Source organism: Cupressus sempervirens, chromosome 11 (assembly GCF_028749045.1).
Source record: "Cupressus sempervirens isolate cs-2001-9-10 chromosome 11, ASM2874904v1, whole genome shotgun sequence".
NCBI lineage: Eukaryota > Viridiplantae > Streptophyta > Pinopsida > Cupressales > Cupressaceae > Cupressus > Cupressus sempervirens.
The window spans coordinates 601,286,292-601,308,867 of NC_143128.1; the positions used below are offsets into that span (position 1 = coordinate 601,286,292).

The 22,576-nt window shown below is 35.6% G+C and overlaps 1 protein-coding gene across 2 annotated transcripts in view; it reads left to right on the forward strand.

Annotated features, from left to right (window-relative positions):
• LOC149531113 (uncharacterized) overlaps positions 1–22,576 on the forward strand; it is a 35,301-nt gene that overhangs the window by 3,479 nt on the left and 9,246 nt on the right. Inside the window, exon 2 of one of the 2 annotated variants that reach the window (XM_089811302.1) lies at positions 6,962–7,115. The exons of the other annotated variant lie outside the window; for it this stretch is intronic. The gene's annotated coding sequence lies outside the window, so the exon portion shown is untranslated. The remainder of the gene's footprint in view (positions 1–6,961; positions 7,116–22,576) is intronic. 2 annotated transcript variants of the gene reach the window in all.

Here is a 22,576-nt window from a genome sequence, read left to right on the forward strand (position 1 = left end):
TTCTGCACTAGAAAGCAGTATGAATCTAGGGTAACAAGAACAAGAGGAGGACCACCTTGCTAGGCAGCAACTTAAAAAGGGAAAAAAAGCAGCTTGAAGACGAGGGATACTAGAAAACCCACAAGAATGCGGATTTTTTTTGCACTAGAAAGCAATATGAATAAATGGTGACATGGACATGAGAATGACTTGAGCAGTAACATGCAGACTGATCCAAGGAAAACAAGATCATAGTGCTAGAATATTTGGCAAAATGTGAAATAATATGTGAACCCACCATTTAAAGAAGACTAAGATGAAAGCATGAGATGATCATTCCAGTAGTGCTGACTTCGATGCATCTATAAGGAGATGTAAAAGAGAAAGCTTTAATTCAATTACATTTGGAAGGCTGTTGCATGATGTGAACAAAGCATATGGATGAGAAATCTTTAAATGAAAAAGAAATTGACAATTATTAGCCAGCTCCAAAAGTCCATTCATACTGGGAATGATAGCATAGATTAATTATAAATGGAATTTTATAACTATATCAATTAGAAAGTAAGTGCAAGTTTTCAACTAATGACTATCTGTTGAAGTGAGAAGTTCTTCATAATGGAAGTCGCATGTTCCAATCCAGATAGGCAGAATTTTGTACACCTCATAAGAACATAAAATAGATGAAAAGTTTATCCCCATGTTGAATACTTACTTGAGTGGGGTCACAAATACCAAATTGGCGCGTCATCCGTAGAATGCTTTTTTTTGATATTTAAGTGAAGGATACGGCTGCTTGTACTTTGTATTGACTTCCATAAGCATTACATCTCAATCCTTACATATAACCAACCATCTGCGAGCTTCAAAGAGTGTTAATTCTAGGTATCATTGCTGCCGCTTACCAACTTTCTACTGATATTGTGGTTGCCCTTATCTATACTGACCTGGGGAACCTTTGCAAAAAGATCTTTCTGTAGGCGAAACATGCTTTGACGATGTGCCATCTATCGACAAAAGCATAGTGTTCAGAATCAAATGTTGCATCCCATAATGAGATGTGAGTTCATCCTCCCACAAGTCAAGGGCCCTCATCACCGCCCAAAGCTACAGCTTCTCCATTCAAATTCCTCACAAAATCAATACTTGTAGTTAAAGGAAGAAACTTAAACATTTTGTGTGCTTGTTTTGCCTTTTCATTGTCTTGGTGTTGTTTTGGATTCAAATAGTCATTTCAATAAGTTGTCATCAAAGACTGGATTCCCTTGCACCTGGCCTTCTACAACCGTGTAGTGTGAAGTCCCTTGACTTAGCTAGGCAAGATTTGAAACCTCCACTCTAGCTCTGTAAATGATGTCATTGGAACTAAATCACAAACTGGCCTACTTTTATTGGCATTACTTTAATAGGATGAACATGTGGACATTCCAGGGCTACATCCAAACTACCTCTGAAGTTTGCAGTGACAAAGCTCAATGCCATTACAATTACTTGCTCTGCTAAGTGACATTTCAAGAAGTTTAGGAGGTTGGAAATACAAATAGAGGCAACTTGATCCATCTATGGATCTGTGTCTGCCTTTGATTCACAAGACATAATAAAATAACTAATGATCAGGGATATATCAGCATGTATTCAGCAAGAGATGGTTCACAACATTTTGATACCCATTTGTGCAGCTCTGGCAAACTGGGCCCAAAATTTTAAAATCTACCCATTAAACCCATCTCCACAAATCGATCTGCTTCCTCTACCATGTTACTCCCTATTTCTGATAGTGGGATCTTTTCAGCAATTTTTATTGTTCTCCTATCTTCCAGTTGTCCAACAAGCTGACAATCCTTTATAATGACAATCATTGGTAGTGCTCTACCGGACAATGCAGCCTCAGACTCTAAATGACTTCTGTGCTATAAAACATCTGTGTAGTTTTCCTCATGGTGGCTGTCTACAACAGCCTTTCAACCTGATTTGCCAAACTCAGGAAATTGCTCTTTTGCTCTCAGCATCCCATTCCTCTATCTGATCATGCTGCGTGGTCATCTCTAGATGACTCAGGTGCTCCTGTAAATGTTCCTTGATTGTTACATGGAGTTACAAGGCCACAGCAATGAACACTGCAGTGCAATCTGCAACAAGCAGTGGCTTTTTGCATCAGTAGGGCTATCCATAACAACTGCAATCCTCTCCATCAATCTATTCTTTTTTTCCCAACAAGCTTATTAAAAGATCCTGAAAATTTGTCATATCCATATTTAATACTGAATCTGTCAATGACTTTGGACATAGAAAAAGAAGTTGATGTTTTTTTGTAGGGTAGATTAGAATCCTTCTAAGAATTTGTACTACATTCTAGGCATAAGAATTTTTAATTGAGGAATGGTTTCTAGTATTTACAGAGGATAACAATGAGCTTTCTTGTCCACAAGTGATGAGGATAAGCTTGATCATGTTGCCATAGTTGTACTTAAACAGTTTACCTAAATCATCTCATTTTTTAATACCCCTATTGCTGGTTGTGAAGAGAGAATGCTAGTATGAATCAATGGCGTAACAATGCAAGTTTTGTTCGTCACAGTGATGACTACCCTGTAGAATGTGAGGTTACTGCTTGTTTATTAAGCTTTGGAACTTGAGACTTGACAGGCAATTTTTGAGGACCAACACCTCTGTCTCGATGGTATTGAGTCTTTTTCTTTTATCCCAATGTTCCAACCATTCCTTTTCTCTTTGAGGAGAGTCTGCAGCAAGCTATTCAGGAGGAGGCCTAGAGTATCGAAAAAATATGACACAATCACTAATTTTGTTAAATGAAGATTGTTGCTGATAATAGGTGTTTCTAGTAAGTTATCTAGGAGGAGGCTTGGGGCATTGAATAAATATAATATAATCACTAATTTTGTTAAAGGAAGATCGTTACTGATAATAAGTGTTTGGCAAGTTAAGCTACATTATCTTTTGGGCAAGTCTGAGGTTTTATCTAGAGTTCTCTTTGAGGTTTCTGGGTCAACTCTAACACAAACCCTTTTTTGAGGGCAAGTAGAAAAAAGGTTTCTGCTAAACATGGAGAAGATGACCCAAAGAAGCTGCAACAGTCGCAAAGAGCCAAAGTGGCAAAGGGAGATCAAGGAATATAATCTCAACAGAGTCTTGAAGGAGACATTACTTAGACACGATGAAGTTTCTAGTACATGGGGTAAAGACTAACGTATGTTTAAATATACTCGGGCCACGTTGAAAAATGGCTTTTGTAAAGTAGTAGCAAGGTTGTGAATGGCCTTGACGTGGATTGAGGAAAGGCCTTTTGACTGTATTGTCATAATAATTGAGGAATGACCTTTTGAATGTATTCTCATAATTGATTGGCAAAACAACATCAAGAGTTGGAGAGTTACGTTATGAATCACTTTTTAATGAAATTGAGAGGGTGTTTTGGTGCCACCTTAGCTGGCAACAAAATTATAAGAAAAAAATCATTTGAAGGCAAGGAAAACTAAAAAAGTCACAATAAATTCAGAGATCTGCACTAGAAAAAGTATGAATCTAGGATAACAAGAACAAGAGGAGGACCACCTTGCTATGCAGCCAAACAAAAAGGAAAAAAAAACAGCTTGAAGGCAAGCGAAACTAGAAAACCCACAAGAATGCGGAGTTTTCCTGCATTAGAAAGCAAAATGAATAAACGGTGACATGGACAAGACAATGACATGAGCAGGAACATGCAGACTGATCCAAGGAAAAGGAGATCGTAGTGCTAGATTGTTTGGCAAAAAATAAAATAATACGTGAACCCGCCGGTTAAAGGAGACTAAGATAAAAAGCATGAGATGACCACTACAGTAGTGTTGACTTCGATGCATCTATAAGGAGACGTAAAAGGGAGCTTCAATTCAACTACATTTGGAAGGCTGTTGCATGATTGTTGGCAAACAAATTTGTCACTGTAAAAATGGCCCAACGGAGTGTATGTGGCAAACCGTTCACAACAGTTGGAAAGGCCCTTGGTATGCGGCCTTCCTCTGCGTTTAGAGGGGCAGCTCCCTCGTATGATATAATTTTGAAGTTTTTAAATAAAAATGAAATCAAACTTTAAAAGATGAAAAAGCTCATGATGACGAATGAACCACATGACTTCACAGCTTTCTTGAATTAACATAAGCTGCTGATAACAACAATTAAGATCTATGCTTGAAGGCTACTATTAGCACAATGCTGATTTGATAATTTATGAACATTTGTACAATACCGTGAAAACACCCATTACACAGAAATAATCAACATTTCAACTTTCAGATATGTAGAAAGAGAACTCAAAATGTGTTTCCTTTTTATTTCTTTGCACCAAGAACATAAAGGAAATTTCTGATTACAAAGACAAAATTTGTACGCACTTTCCAAATATCATCTTCTAATCAAAATTTTAGCATAGTGTTCCCTTTTTCTAAAATCCAAAAAGTCCCCCACAAAGCCAAAAATGACTCATTATATAGACATGGAGGTTAAGAACTACCCCTCCGTAGTTAATAACTACTTCCAAAATATGTGTTTTGGAAGAGGTTAATTAACCTCAACAAAATTAACCAAGAATGATCAAATGCTTATCATATGGTCAAATGTGACAAAAAACAGTATTTTCAAGCATGACGCTTTTGTAGTTTCAACTTTGATGAAGAATCAAAACCGGGACTATGTCAAAGAATTTCTTTATCTAAACTTTGGTCATATATCCATCATTCTTCCAAATGTTGGCTCCTCCTGCAACTTTACAAATAGAATCAAAAGATGAACTTGATGTCTACGGCTACAGCCAAGGTGACGGTTTGGCATCCATGCTCACTATTTGCATTTTATTGAGACAAGCTTAAGACATGACTGAACACTTCATTTTGTGCACAACCCTCAACCTTGGAAGAAGATTTGAATACTTTTCTGATGATATTCTTGTCTAGTGCTAAAACAGAGTTGATTTCACAGGCTTTAAGTATTGTATTTAAAGACTGCAAAGCCCCAACTATAACTGAATCTTCGTAACGGTCAAGGCCGTCCATAAAGGCTATTATTCGGAGCTTCTCCTGAGGAGCTGATCCATATTTTGAGCCAGGAGTCTTCTCAATTTTTTCCTTTTTTTGAACCCCACCAATAACTCGATTCCTCACTTGTTTAATTTCTTATATCTTTTCTTGACAATAATTCGCCAACTCCTTCCCTGATTCTTCTTCCCTTTCCAGTTAAGTCTGTATCTGTTTTTCCATTGAATTCTGTGGGAAATGCGCCTTGAGCAGCTGTTAGGAGTAGATGATGTTCTATCTTCTTCATGAGACTGCTGAACATCTCACCAGATCCACAATCACCAGCAATGCCCACAGTGATTGGAGTTTTTATAGATGGACTTAGTAAATGTGCAGCTATGCCTTGTGCCAGATCATCCTCAATTGGACATTGTTCATCAGCAAGCATATCCTCTTCTATCACTTGCTATGATGCTTTTTGGTTCCCACAAAATAAAATTGAAGAGAAAATCAAAGTTGGGTATTTTAACTCCTGCCCACTGCCATGTTTGCATCGAGATGATAAATTCTCACTGAAAATATACATAAAATAAGCTTCCCCCCTCTATCGAACAATTGGTGCACGTGCTTCATTGTCTCTCAGCTGTGAGCTGCAACATTCCATGAGATTGGCATGCTTTTTCTGTGATTCCATATCTTGTTCATGATTCGATCATTCTTGAGTGTATACATGTCTTTGAGGAACATCCATCATGTTGGTGTAATGAAATATTGTCTTGATAAACAAGTCAGTGGCTTATACCCATTTTCTCTACCTTTCATTTCCATTATTCTTATCATCTGGGAGGTTAGTAACCGTCTTAGAAACACGTATTTTGGACTCAAACATTAACCTCTTTTAAATAGTTTAATGGTTAATAATTTGGTTCGGAATACGTGTTTTGACCCCCAAACCTTAACCTTTTAAAAGGTTAATTTTGCAAACTTATCTTAACCTTTTGATGGAGAGGTTAATGGTTAAGCTTTCAAAGTGAAATACGTTTTTTGACAATTAATCTTAACCTTTTTAGAGGCAAATGGTTAATGATCAAGTTTAAAATATGTATTTTGGTTCCTTCTATTAACCTGTGAGAACTTTTGACTCGGGGACCAGATTTTAAAAATTCAAAGTGCTGGATGGAGCTGGTGATTAGCCGGAGGATTCGAAGGGCAAAATTTCACCAAAACTCTGAGGGAAAGTGACCATTTTAATGCCTAAAATGAGGCTTATTCCGAAAATAACCATAGCTCAGAAAGGCGAGGATTGAGGCAATTTGATATCTGAGCAACAATGATGAAAGAAATAAGCATATGGATGAGAAATATGAAGATGAATAGGAAATTGACTATTATAATCTGACCAAAAAAAACATTCATACTGGGAATGATAGCATTGATTAATTATAAGTAATTTTTCATAAGTATATCAATTCAAAAGCAAATGCAAGCTTTAAATTAATGACCATCTGTTGAAGTGATGTGTTATTCATAATGGAAGTTGCGTGTTCAAATCCAGATGGACAGAATTTTGTACACCTCACAACAACATAAAATAGATGAAAAATTGATCCCCATGTTGAATGCTTGCTTGAGTGGGGTCACAAATACAAATTGGTGTGTCATCTGGTGTTGACCTGAAAAACTACTGTTACCTTTACCTTTTATATGAAGTTAATTTCATTGATAACAAATGTATGCACATCCCTAATGTTAATCTGAAGAATAATTTTTTATGTTGATGTGGAAAGCAAAACGGCCTTACAATTCAGCACATATACATGCACATCTTTAATATAAATCTAAACCCGATTTTTAATGCTGACATGGAAATCAAAATAGACTTGCAAATTAGCACATAATGAAGTTCAATGATATTGAAAGACTTCTCTTGCTGTGTTCCCGGTAAATGACCAAGTAACATTTGAAATCGGCAGGTATTTGAAGATTGCCGAAGTATTAAGCATGTGCTAGTCGGAGAGGAGCATTTTCTTTGTTAAAGGCTCGAAGTTCAGACTTCAAGCCTCTTGAGATAATGCTGGACAATTGATTGATTGTTAGATCACTGGGTTTTCTGAAAACTAAATTGAGGTGGGCATGCTTTCATGTTCTATAGAATGAAATACAATTTGTCTAACTTTTTTTTTGCTTTACTTTTAACTGCAATTTGACCTGTTTGACCGGTCATAATTTTCTATGCATTTGTTCAATCTTCTAATTCATCTGAGTAGCTATAAAATGGATGAATAAAATTAATAAGTTTTAAATTCCAATCATTGTATCTCTAAATAGTGTTTATAAGTAGCTTGCAAACTTGAAATGACTCAATGCATTTTCTTTTACAGCCATAAGAATATGCCAACCTGCACATGAATAAAAGAATATTTATATTTGAGTAAATTGTTTGGCAGATTTTTTATCCAGGATACTCTTGTTCTTGTAATAGGAGCAGGCAAGGGATCAACCTCAGCTAGCATCTTACCTGAGATTGACTTTTTTTTATTGTTATTGTTATGTTTGTTGAAACAGTGGTTTATTGTAACTTGCTTGAAAGATTAAAACAAAAAAGACATTCATTTGTTGGTCAGATATAATAACTAAGTTGTCGGTTTGGAGTCTGTTACAGATGTGGGTTCGAGATTGGGGTTCAAAATTCGTCCAATTTGTTTTTTGGGTTGGGTTCGGGTTCGTCTATATGAGATTAAAATAAAAATAAAAATGTGAAAGCATGCTGCAACAAATATGTTCATACAGCACTATGCTAATATTAAAGCAACTTAAGCAAAATAACTTAAAAAAAAGAGTTCCGTCTAGAGAGAAAATTGCCTTCTTTTGTATATGTGAGCTCCAATTTAAAGAGTATAACCCCTTGGAAGGGCTCTATGTACTTGTTCAGACATGCCAAAGCTTTAATTGTTCAACACGCCACTGTCTATCCTGAACCAAAAGTATAGTTGCCTGGGATAATTGCTTGATAAATTTCTGAATGGAGATACACTGAGCATCTAGTTCATACATCCACTACAGTTACTGGCTATGTCACAAGGTTTGCCAAACTTTGTGTATGAAGTTCAAAAATTGCCGAACTTGTATAAAATTAATAAAATTCGTTCAAGTTCATCTATAAATTCGTACAGAACAAAGTTTGTGTGCTTTTGTGTTTAGGATTGACAAAAAAATCCATTACTAGTTGCTATGACAAGTATATGAGCCCATTCGAGCAGAAACTGCGACAGAAACAGACAGTTTACAATTTAGTTTTACTCGGAACATTTCTAAGTAGGTTATACGAATGCCAATTTTTGGGCAGTTGAAAAATAGTGAGGGCAAAAATGAAGTATTCCATGAAGACTTTCATCACATCCTGTACAAAAGAATTCGCCGTGCCATGAACCTGGAGGGAAAACTCTGTTGCATGCTACATATGACAGAACTGAAAATCCGTCTAAACTTAGCGACCAATAAAATCTTTAACATACAATTCATATATTAATTTTGACTAAATTTATATTACATTATTTTTAAATTTATTATTATGAATCCAAATTTAATAATGTTGATTTATTTTTAATAATTTTAATTAAATAAGTGACTTCTATTTATATTCATTTACAATTAATATAACCTTTATTTTGTTTTAATAAAAAATAAACAAGGGACTATTTAATTTTAAAATATAATATATTTTAATATTAACATTTTAATTTTTTTTGTACAACTTAATTGGTTGATTATTCATATATTGTTTAGAAATTCATATATACATATATACATATAGCGAATTTAATGTTGATTTTTTTTCCCTTGACAAACTTCATCCGAATTTCATTGTCGGCGAACTCGAACTCGAACCTTGTGACATAGGGTACTGGCACAGAGCAAGAAAAATGGGTTAATAATTCCCATGCGAGCTGTATATCAGACTCAATAATCTGAAGAAACAGCTCCATAAATATTGCCGCCCATTCAATACTCTTCCCAAACAAAATACTCTTCGATGAATAATCTTCGGATCATCTTAATATTTTATCTTCAAACTTTAATCTCCAGCATATAGCAATGAAATATAAACCCTCTTTTAAAGTCTTTCCTCAACAATTCAGAACCACAAAGTTCAACATGTCTATTATAAATCAGGTGTAATCTCTGCTACAAATATTAAAAGAAAGTTTGAATCAAATATTTAAGCCCTACTTATGATAATAATATTGTAGTTGCCCAGCAAGACAATATTATTGGGAATTCAAAAGTCTTTCCGTGCATGAAACTCGTCGCATAGTCACGGGAAAGTCTATCTGGGCATTTGTGGGCAGAACAAGTCGACCAAATTCGCACAGAAGTTGTTCAGGGTCCTACTTGACGAATTTAAGACCTAATGTCACAGTCAGTTGCTGAATTTGAATTCAATCCAAATGCCTTGCGAATCGAACTGTGACTTGTGGACTGTATGGACAAATGTGGTAGCTTAGTATAATAACCATAAATAATGAACATTGAATTCTTAATTCTATCTAAAAAATATAACTGCTTTCTGATTGACAGCCACGTAATGATTATATATAGACCTATGTAGGATAGTTTGAAGATTAGTAACTGTTTGCTCATTGGGGCTAAGCCTTGGCATTACATAACACTAACTTTTCTTGCAAAGATATAGATGAGATGACTGTATTGCTTACATGTTAAGTTTCTGTACTATCGATGCATTGGTGCACATTATTAAAACAATAAAAAGTAAATGTATGTGTTCCAATTGATTTGAATACAATGAAAAGTTCTCAGTGTGCAGGAACCCAACTAATCATTTCAATCCTGGAATAGAAGGTTTATTATGCTGTAACTGGGAGAATAATAATTGCACTGAATTTTTATACATCTGCTGATTAAATTATTGCCATTTATAAGTGTACTTTTGATATTTTGCATTCTGGAGGATTCCAAAGAGCACGTTTGATGATGTTCTTTTCCCAGGTTTCACAATGAACCAAAGAAATCTCTGTAGGAATTATTCTTTACGTGAAACCGAGGAGAATCTTCGAGACATTTGTTGTGTAAATGGATTTCAAACTGCACATAAAAAAGATTGTAATGTCTCGTTTTCTAATGTCATTTGTTCAAAAGACATTCAAAGCACCAAACATCTCTCCCTACTTGGTGGAGTGCTGCCTTCAACAATTATTCCAATCAGAAATTTGAGCCCCCACCAGAACTGAACAAAATGTTGTAGATGATCTTAATGACAATGAAAGTGTATAATTGGCAATTGCATATAAACCAAGGTTGCATGGGGATGTGGGTACTTAGGTACTTAGGGTACGGGTACAGGTATTTTTCAAAATAGGGGATGGGGTTACTTGTGTGCATCGATTTGTTTTTTATAATTTAAGATTTATAGAAAATCTGAAAACATGAGGCATAACAATGTTTTTTCAAAACAAGAACAGTGATAAAGCTTGCAGATGTAATGCATTATTTTTCAGTTTTAGATTTGCAATATGTTTGTACTAAAAATATATGCTAAATGTTTAGATGCATAGCAGAGAAGGCAGATTTTAAACATGAGCTAGAAGATCATAAGTCATATATAACAATGACATATTGCAAATGATAAACTTATGACTTGAACAGTAATAAAGTTTATACTATTAATTAGTATTGTATCGAAGGTTCAAGTTGATTACGTAATGAATTAAGCTTGATAAGCAACGAGTGTATCAAAATAGGGGACAGGTACAGTTATTTTTCAAAATAGGGGACGGGGGGTACTTGTGTGCATGTGTGCATCATTTTTTTGATAATTTAATATTAATAGGATATCTGAAAACACGAGGCATAACAATGGTTTTTCAAAACTAGAACAGTGATAAAGTTTGCAGATGTAATGTACTGTTTTCAGTTTCAGATTTGCAATATGTTTGTACTAAAAATATATGGTAAATGTTTAGATGCATAGCAGAGAAGGCAGATTTTAAACATGACCTAGAAGATGATAAGTCATATGACAAGGACATATTGCAAATGATAAACTTATGACTTGAACAGTGATAAAGTTTACTGTTAGTCAGTATTGTATCAAAGTTTCAAGCTGATTACATATTGAGTTAAGCTTGATAAGCAACAAGCTGATACACAACCAGAAAACAAAAACAAAAACCAGAAACCTTAATCAAGGTCGTTAGCTATGATGCTCTCCACTGAGTACTTGGTACTTGGGTATGCATACCCATGCAACCTTGATATAAACTCTTGGCAAAATTAGTTGACAAATTTTTATCTATTTCAATCTAGAAAGGTTTACATTGTCTTTAATGAAGGTCTAAAAGAGTGTAAAAATAAAATATTAAGTGGTAAAATGTTTCATAGATTTCAATAATTAATGCCAATGAGTCTGATTCTGAAATAACAATTATTGATAGCAATTCAATGGTAGTTATTTTTGGTTTCTGTTATGTTTATTGCTTTCACTTCTATCATATGGAGAAAATACTTCAAAAAGACCAGACAACTTTTTCTAAACAATATTTTAGGTTTCCATGTCTGTGACAGTTGAGGTGCATTTGTGATAATTTAAGCAAACATTTTTAAGAGTTGTGCCATCCAGAATCCTCTTCCATCTTTGCAATGAAGGCAGGTCAACTGTCAGTTAAGGTGCATTTGGGACAATTTAAGTAAACAATTTGAAGAGTTGTTCCATCCAGAATCAATCCTTTTCTATCTTCGCAATCAAGGAAGGTCAACTGTCAAACAAGTGAGTCAGTTGAAAAAAATGTGGCTACTATCTTTATTACTGGATATAATGTAAATCCACTAAGTAGAAGAGATGGTAGAAAGACAAGAATTAGAACACTCGTAAAGAACGCTTTAGTTGGGGTCTGTTTTTGTGATAAAGAAAGCAAATGGCTTGAAGAATCCTTTGGGGTCTGTTTTTGTGATAAAGAAGGCAAATGACTTGAAAATACTTTTCTATCATTGCGATCAAGGCCAGTTGAACAATTAAGTTCGACAGAAAAACTGTGGTACTATTTGAATGCTAAACTTTCTATAATTTCATGATTATAATAATCACATCAATTGAGAAATTGATTTTAACAGAGGCGGGTATATTGCTTTGCCATAATTAACCAATCAATTGAAGCTGAATAATGAAACAAATAATTCTTGCTGAAAACAAAGACATAAGTCAGTTTGGTTTTCTGTTAGATTGACTCTAGCTGCCATTTACCATGGTTACGGGGAGACCTGTCTCCCCCCTAAAAGTCACGTCTCGGAGACCGAGACACATCTCAAAGACTTTTCACGTCTCCGGAGACCTCAAAAAAGATTGGAGACTTCATGACGAAGTCTCCTAAAGTCTCCCAGTCTCCTAATCCAAAAAGTGAAGTCTCCCCGAAGTCTCTTGATAAAATATAAATGTAAAATATAATATTAAATACTTTTATGTATTTTAGCCCTCAATTTTAATGTTTTTAATGCAAAAATTGAGATCAATGAGATACAATATGGTGATTATGTGAGTTTTGAAATATTTGGTTCTATATTAATGTGACATTACCATTATTACTTTAGTCTTTTAGTTTTATAGTATTACTATTTTCAAATTTTGTATTTAGTATTAGACTCTTTAAACTATTTAAATATTTTTTGCTGTCTCCAATTACCCCCATCTCCTATTTTTGAAAAATTGTTGTACCGGTACTAGTACCAGTACCGGAGACCTCTAAGTCTCCCTGTCTCCCAGTGACCTTGCCATTTACTTAGACAATATATCTTGCCTTCATGCCTTCTAATAGCTGGTAATGGGCACTGTAGCAAAGTGATACAAGCTGTAGATGACAAGTGACTGAAAACAATGGTTTCAGCTCAAATGAGATGACCATGGTGTGAAAATATGGTCTCAACCTCATGGATCATGTAGAATTTGCAATTAAAGTCATGGGAAACAAGGGAAAACTTTATATTATAAGCTTTATAGAAGTTATTAGAGAAGCGATTTGGAATGTGGGCTTCAATTAGTTGTTCACATTAGCAGCATTAAGGAAAACATACAGTGACGGAGAAAAGTCAAGGTCATCATTATCAACTATGTTGGAAATACTAACAGTATGGACACAAGAAATATTGATTTTCAGAAAATCCTTAGAAATAAAATGGCACACATATATCTTTTTACAGATAAATAAATTAAAAATATATTGATTAAGTCACCTGGGTGGGTTAGGATTCTGATTTTGGGTTCACGTTTGTTGCTTGACCAAATGTTTCTTGGGTTTGGCCATGTATATATTAAATTTGTGCTACATATACAAAACTGAAGGCAGAACAAAGATATTAATAAATGTATGCTCAACAGAGTTTTCGGGACGAGGATGTTTTACCGTATGGGGATGTGTTTCCAATACGGGTACGGGTCGAAGCCAAAATTTAGGGGAAGGGACCTCAGGGGACGGCTATAAAATAGATGGGATTTTAAAATTATATATATATATATATATATATATATATATATATATATATATATATATATATATATATATATATATATATATATATATATAGTATTAGACTTTAGAGACATAATTCAAATATGCATATCATAACATTGATAAACCATTCACCATAGAATCATATAGATTCATAGACATTTTAGAAGATCAATACATGGAAAGTGAAAACTATCAAGATTAAAATCAAAATGACAATATGATATATCCGAATATCGCCTACAATTAGCGAAAATGCCCAAAGGCTCCAAGTATCAATGTATCATCATCATGCATGAAATCAAGATAACATAATGAAAGTAAATACTAGAAGTGTAAATGAGATGTCCAACTCCATAATAATCAAAAGCAATAATGTATCCGAGTATCTGCAAAGCGGAAAGCTAAATATATGGCTGTTCTCTAGGAATCTAAATCTATATCTAAATCAAGATCAGCGCCAGTCTCTTCCTCTGAATCATTGGCAGGGGGAGGCAGAGGGTTCCCATCCAATGGAACACCAAGCAGCGCTGGAGGTGTGTCATCCTCATCAATCTGCAATGCATTCTTGGGATTAACATCCCAATGTAGTGTTGGAGTCTGTCGATACTCAAGACTTTGTCGCTCCTCTAGTTGAAATACATTGTGAACAACCACAAGCTTCTCCGATCGTCTAGAGGCAAGGTTGTTCCTCTTGATTGATTGTATGAAGCTATAGGTAGACCAATTCCTCTCTGCAGCAGAGGAACTCACATCCTGTGAGAGAAGACAGAGGGCAAGACCTTTCAGCTTAGTTGCATCTCTACCATGCCATGTCCACCATCCAATCGGGTCCGTTTGAGCTAATGTAGCTCTATCAGTCCTCGCCTCCGGTCTACCAAATGTTGGACCACGAGGATTGGAAAAGTCAAACCATTGCCCACGAATTTTTGCAGCATCCTTTGCATTATACATTTTTGAAAGGGCCTTGAAGAAGCCCTCCTTCATCTATATTGAACAAACAAAAATTTAGAAGTTACAGTTTATAAACTTTACAAATAAAATAAAAAATTTAAAAACATATTAAAAAATCAGAAATCTTAAACATAAATTAGACTCATCTCCTCATTAGCAGATGGAGGCACTCTCCCAGGCCTTGGTGCATACCATTTCAGATTGACTTCATAGGCTGCCATATGAAGTGGGGTGTTCATAGTGTTCCACCTTTTCATCACAATGGGCTTAAGATGCTCCTCATAGAACTCCAAAGTAGGTTCCTTGTCTTTAATAGCTTGCTTGATCTGCTCAAGCATGCTATCGAAGCTCTCATAAATCTCTCCAACGCTAGGAGAGTCAGTATCAACATATCTAATGACTTGCACAATAGGGTCAATGAAGGAGAAAATGTATCTGTAAATGAAAGAAAATTGCAAGTGAGAAACATCATAATTTTTAAAAAATCAACAAGTGCTTAAATCAGAAATATTTTTATTAAATCAACAAGTGCTTAAATAAGAAATATTTTTGTTAAATCAGCAAGAACAATTATGATGTCAATTATTTAAGTTTCTTACCTCATTGTGGTCCACCAATTCTCATCTAGGATTCTTTGTTTGACAAGCCTTCCATCCGAGGTGCTTGATTCATGCGGTCGATTCCACTTTGCATTGACCACCATGGATTGTAAGGCCTCTTGGACCTCAAGCATCCTCTCCAACAAAATGAAGTAGCTAGCATATCTAGTGTCCATAGGCTTGAGGACTTCTTTTTTGGAAATTGTCCTAAATAATGCAAGAGATGTGTGATGATTGCAAATAAACATTTGCATGTCTCTAGCCTCGGACACCATAGCCTTCATCCAATCAATTTTTCCAAAGTCCTTCAAGGTGTTATTCAATGCATGTACACAACATGGGGTCTAAAAAATGCGTCTATAGATGCTCTCTACTATCACTCCAGCTGATTGACACACCCGGACTGAATCAATGACTACTTGTACAACATTTGAAGCCCCTACATCTTCTATGGCATCCTTCAAAATTTGAAATTGGAAGGATACATCCTTCCTTTTTCCTGAACAATCCTTGCTGTACTAGTGACAATAAGATTGACGAGTGGCCGATGTTTGATATCAGTCGACCCATCCATGATGATAAAACATTCATCACTCATACATGTTTGTCTCATATCCTCCATCAAAATGTTTACTTTTGAGTACTCTTTATCAAGAATAGTGTTTGGTAATTTAGTCTCTCCTGGTGGTACAAATGAGGGACCAGCAGAATAAATATCTTTTCACATTTGTTTATAGAATGAGGAATGAGAAACATGGAATGGTATGCCATGAGCAAAAAGAAATCTGCCAATGGACTCTTCAGCTCTTTCTTTTGCTTGTATGTTAAATAAATCAGCCACATTGGTATCTCTCTTGGCTTTTCCCTTCCATTTACTAGTAGTGCTAGTGGGAGTGAATGAGGGTGTGGGTGTGGTACTTATAGGACCCCCTTATTTCAATAACTCCCCCTCCACATTCAACCTATTGGCCTCAAGTTTTTCATCATTTTAAATTTTTTTGCAACCTTTAACCCCTTGCCCACCTATCCATAAAAGATGACAATACACTCTTGTGTAGCTCCCACAATAATGTGTCTTACATATATGGTACTCCCATTCCCTACTACCCCTCGAATTTTTCTTCTTATTGTTGTCTACTTTTGTGGAAAATTGTAGGAGAGGTTTCTTAGGGTTGAATGGACCTTTGACATATCTTTTTAGGACTTTGGAAGGACACTCAAACGAATTAGGCATTGCATCTTCTACAAAGACATCTATATTAGGCTCAGTTGAAGAATCATTTATTGCTGCCCTAGGTCTTTTTCTTGGTCTTTGTAAATGTGACACTTGAGTTTTTTGCATGATAACATCCATGCTATCACTACTTCCCTCACTCACTGCTGCTCATGTTTTTGCCTTTGGATTATGCAATGTATTATACTATTGCTATTTATGGAAAAAAAATATTTCATTGTTACATTCAACATGCCCTCTCTATGTCATTGGAAAAAATGAAAAATGGCAACAAACAATAATAAAGTTTGAATGAAACAAAAAGAAAATAAAAAACATATATGGAATGAAGAAGAAATGAAGGCAAAACCTTCTCTTGCACCTCCAAAATGCAATCCTCTTTGGTTGTTGCTGTTTTCTTCTTCCTCTTCCCAACTTGCAAATAATTCAAATGAAGAAAAGACTTGAGTCTTTTGTGTTTTAAGACCAAAATAGGGTTTGCGTTATTTTATCAATCCCCAACATCCATGTGGGGCCCACACGGATGGGAGACAACCCAAAATTTTTTTTTAAAACCTTTTTGGCCGTTGACGCTGTTCTGGAAAAAAGGTGATGAGATTAGGTTTCTGGGACGCTTGAGGGATGGGAATGGCGTCCCTGGTATGGATTGTCGTACCCATGTTTCTTGGAAAACACAAAATGGCATTTCGGGGACGGTACCCAAAATCAGCCATTTGGCACGGCATGAGGGATTGCAAAAAGGGGGTACCTGCATCCTCGTATCCGATACAGGTATGAGGGAAAAAACCTAGGGGACACGTCCACGTGGAACACAGTAATCACATGGTGAACAAATATATTCAAAAGCAAAAGTAAGTAGACAAACCAACTGGGAATGCACATTCTCATCCTTTGCAAAAGTCTAGAAATAATGCAAAAACATCATCTATGGCTTCAATTTCCACTTCCAATGAACCATTTACAGAGGGCCATCCATTCTTGCATGGTCCTCAAGAGCCGGTGACAAATAAGAGAGCAAAGGGGCCCTTGGAAATATCACTTCAGAATGAAGCAAGAGACATCGCCGAGGAAGACATAGCCATATGCATCTATGAAAATGGATTGTCATTTAATGTTTCTTGCTTACTGTATTGGCAAAAAATGGTGAGATCAATTAATGAGGTTCCACAGGGGTTTAAGGGCCTGGGTTATGTGAAGGTGCTCAACACTTTATTGGACAAAGAGGTGGTTAATGGAGATGCTGCCTTGCAGCCCATCAAGGATTCATGGATTGAAATAGTTGTGACCAATAGTATTTGATGGATGGAAAGATGCGAGAAACTATCCTTTGGTCAATGTAATCGAAGTGTCCACAAGAGGTGTAATGTTTTGAAAGTCATGGATTGTGAAGGGAGGTGAATGATGATCCTTTATTTGTGAACATTCTCATTCAAACCATTGAGCAATATGGCCATCAAAATGTTGTTCAGACAATAATCGACAATGCCAAGAATTGTAGGGTTGCTTCGAACACATTTTTTGGATGCCTTGTGCTATGCATTCATTTAACTTAATGCTGCAAAAAATTGACTATAAAATTGAGTGGAATCAAAACAATGTATGAAGACACACATGAGATCCAAATGTTCGTCATAAATCACCATATGGCACAAGGCGTATTTAGACAATTATCGAAATTGAAGCTCTTAAAGGTAAGTTAAATTATTTAAGATTTAAATATGTTCTATGAAATTTTAATTTATTATTGTTTTGATTTTGAAATAGGTTGCCGAGACTTGTTTTACCTCTAATACTATAGATGCCTTATCAAGGTTAAAGAGGCATTGTCTAGAATGGTAGTTTGTGCTAATTGGAGCATGTGGAGGCAATCTAATAACATCAAAGCAGCTGCCATTAAGGCAATGATACTAGATGACTCTTGGTGGGATCATGTTGAGTACTTTGTGAGGTTTACTGAGCCTCTATTGAGCACCATCCAATACATAGACATGGATAGACCTTGCTTGAGTGAGGTATATGATGTTATAGACTTCATGATTAAGTATATTAAAAAGATCATAAATGAGAGAGCAAGATACTGAAGAAAAATTCTTCAAGGAACTACAAATAATCATAGTAGAGAGACAGAAAAAAAGGACTACCCCATTGCATCTCCTTGCCTTTGCATTGAGCCCCAAGTTCTATAGTTGCCCCATACAAAGATCTTGAAGTTGCTTAGAAGGCATCCCTTCAAAGACTCTTCCCTGCTCACATATGACCTGCAATGAGGTCTGACTTCATCAGTTTTGCAAGCATCAATGATTATGGTACTGACTCTCCTAAAGACAAGAACAATATTGATGCTCATAAATGGTGGACAATAACCTACAACACATTACCATCAAAATACTATCACAAGTAAGTTTTTAACTCTTAAGATTCTAATTTCTAAATTCTTGTTGATAAATATTGAATTTATATTTTTGAATATTCTAATTCAAAACCCTTATATCTCTGATTTCAAAATTGAAAATCTTGATAGGTTGCTGGTTCATCATCATCCAAGAGGAATTGGAGCACACAATCCTTCATCCACTCAATTAAACACAATAAATTAAATTCCAAGAGGGGAGATAACTTGGTCTTTGTGCATTCAAACTTGAGGCTTACAACACTCAAAGACAACGCATACAAAAAAGGGGAGGAAAAGCATTGTGATGTTGAATCAGAGTGTGCAAAGTTGGAAGATTCGATTGCTTACTTTGATGCGCTTGCAATTGATGATGCTGATCTCTAGCTACCTAGTGATGTTGAGGCTAATTGTGAGGCTGAGCCTGATATTGCTAGTACCGATGCTAGTGGTACTTTTTGTGCTTCTAATTTGTAACAACAAAATGACTATGATTTGTTTGATGGGTTTTGATGATCTTTGATCACCGATGGCTGATTATTAATGTTGACATTATTGTTTTTGAATCCGAACATTGATATGGTGGTTTATTTTGGCATTCATTTGGACTAAAACGTTAGTATATGTGGTGATGTATTTTGCTATGTTGCTTTAATATTAGCATAGTGGTGTATAAACTTATTTGCTGCTGCATATACATACATACATATATATTTATATTTAAAAGAATCCTTGTACAAATGAACCAAAAAGGAATCCAAACCCAACCCAATTCTATTTGGACGAAGTACGAACTCGAATCTCGAACTTGCATCCGTACCAAAATCCAAACCAGCAACTTAGGATAGTTTGAGCGATTAGTTAGTTAAACTAGCTTGAACACGGATTTGGTGTGCATAGATGGACTTTCCTAGAGTAGATTGGAAACACTACTGGATTGAGCATATCCTTACCCTTGGTGTACCATTTGAAAGTTGCTTTGATTGAGAGACATAAGGCTCCTGGCCCAATGGCTGAGTGATTAGTTGTTGATTGAGCCTTCCTTGTTGGAAATGCATAAATTCTCTAAAGATTGTTGATTGAGCCTGCCTAGAGTAGATGATAACTCTACCAGGTGGAGCATATCTGTACCCGTTGCAATCTCCTAAATTTGTTAGCCTAAAGGCTCTTGGCCTATTGGCCAAGTGAGGAGTTGTTGATTGAGTCTTGCTTGTTGGGAAAGGCAGAAAAGGTTTGTCATCACTCAGTTGTGAGGGAGAGGAACTTAACTTCAGTCTGTATGTGGCTGCTCACTTGGACACATTATGCAGTAAATGATAATGTCTGTTCTCCCTTTGTTGCTTGAGTGTGTGAATGGCTCAACTTGTTCCTATTTGGAGAGGATCTTTATGCATTATCACTATGAGATGAGGATTCTCATTGGCAAGGATTTCACGTTCTTACTTTTGAAACATGCCAGACTGCCACCTGATTTGTTGATTTATTTATTTAGGAAGTTAGAGACTATTGACCTATGTAGTTGACCGAGGCAAGGGCATCAATGTAGATCATATTCATGGCTTGTCTCTGTCATTGGTTGAGTTTCTGAAAGAAGACAGCTTTTTTCAACATCAGTTATGTTCCTGTTAAATGTAACGATAACTGGTAGATTTGAAAGCTAATTGTATTTCATTGTCATCCTTTTTAAGGTGCAAAGAGAACCTTGGAAAAGTTTCCTGTTTACTTCTCTCTTAGTGGACAACTTTCTTTGGAGATTCCACACAAGGATTATTGTTTCAAGAAGTTATAAAAAGCAATTATGTTCCTGTTTAATGTAATGATAAATGGGAAATTTGAAAGCTATTTGGTCTTCTCTTTCATCCTTTTTAAGTTATATATGGATAGTGTAGGTAAATGGGCAAGTATATATGGAGTAGTGTAGGTAAACGTTGAAACTTGATTCTGCAACTGAGTTCTTATGGATATTATAATTATTTTTTATCATTTGACTATTTGTTATCAGCATTCTTGAGCAGGATTCTCAGACAGCCTAGGATTTGTTTGGTGACATTTGTGGCTGCTTTCATAGCTGATAGAAACTTATATAATTATTGAAGTCTGTCTGATATTCTGGGTTTATGCTAATTTCATGTTTTATGTACTGTAAAATGCTTTCCAGTCTTAATATACCCCATATTTTGGTCAACTTTAGTTTTAGTTTTGGGTTAGTCTTGTATCTATGTGGACATGTACCTAAAGACTGTCTGAATCAACAGAAGTAGCAAAAGTTGAAATTTGATGATGCTATTATCATTCCATCATTATTAAATCTATGAAATATGGGTTTGAGTCTATGCTGCACACATTTTATCTGATCCATGTACCTGTGGGCGCTCTTGCATTTACCAAAAATACCAATCAATCCAAGCTACAATACAAGAGGGCTCTGCATGTATTTATGCAAAAACTTAATAAGCATTTTCTTGGCAAAAATTGCTAATACCAATGAACTCGGCCCCTGGGAGATGCTAAGCTTTTTACTATAATTGTTTGTTATTCATAATGATACATCAGGCTTAAGTGTGGACATTCAAAATACAATCAGTTCATCGCTATGGAGATGGTGGATGGGTTTCTAGGATCTTGGAAACTGCTCATCTAAAAATCAAATGCACAATACAAAGGGCTTATGTAACTTGTATTCATAATTTATCCTCTCCAGAAACATTGGCATCTTAGAACTAAAAGAAAACATATGTATACTGGTCTTGGTCTTTAATATCCCCGAACAGGACACTAAAAACACGACAATAATTTATGCAAACTATGGCAAATCTGATAACAAAACTTTTACAAACTAGGGCATAAATTTGGAAATTTAACCTCGTATAATTATAATTTATTTTCATGACAAATGCAGAATTCTGGATAAATTTCAAATCAGATTTTTGCAGCTAAAAAAATGGGTTTCAGATTATTTTTAAAGTTAGCAAAATTCAACCAAAACCCTTAGTATAGTCCAGAATTTTCAGAACAATGAGTCAGAGATTTCCATCAAACATGTGCAGGTACCATATCAAAATATTCCTAATTTGGGTCAGAATATTTTCTAGCCCTAGCCAACCTTCCAAAAGTGGTGGTAGGCTCCCAAACTGATCAGTATTAAGTCTGAAATTGATGCTCTTTAACAGCCGTCCATAGAAAACTCAGAAACAGATGATTTGTATTAGTGAATGTTTCCAGATCTGAGTCTCCAGCACCGATATTGTCCTTAATTTGGCCACGGAGCCTGATGAATACCACCCACAGTTAGCAATGTGTTAGGGTTTCAGAACCCGGAGTTCTTCCACTGAAACACACACTTCTGACTAGGGAGAGCCGGCGTGTCTCACCGAAATCAGGGATATTCAAGAGTTTGAATCCTCAAGCTAAGTTGCAGCAGCAATAAGTGGAACTCTTCATCACATAATTCCCTAAAAAATGAGTCCTTACATTGTCATATAGCAACTAAAAAGATGAATCAATCTCCACCCTTGATATTTCACCTCTTAATTTAATGCTCAAAAATAAAAACCCAAAGTGTGCACCAATGAAACTGTTTGATGCCTGAGGCTCACCTTGGCTTTTTGTCATATGTTTTAATAGTTATTAACTTACTGAAGTACATAAAAGAGGGGATAACTTTAGCTCATTAGCTAGGGCTTAAATTTGGAAGTTGCATCAAAGGACCTGCACTCTACTTAAAACTAGAATTTGGAACAAGCCAAGGACAGATTTCTGAACAAGCCAACTTAAAAGACATGCACTCTACGTCCTCTTCCTCTTGGGTAATCCAAGAGAAGGACAGCCAACTGCCATTGATTGTCTTGATTTGAGATGGGGACATTACATGGTCCTTGACTTGGGAATCCATGAAG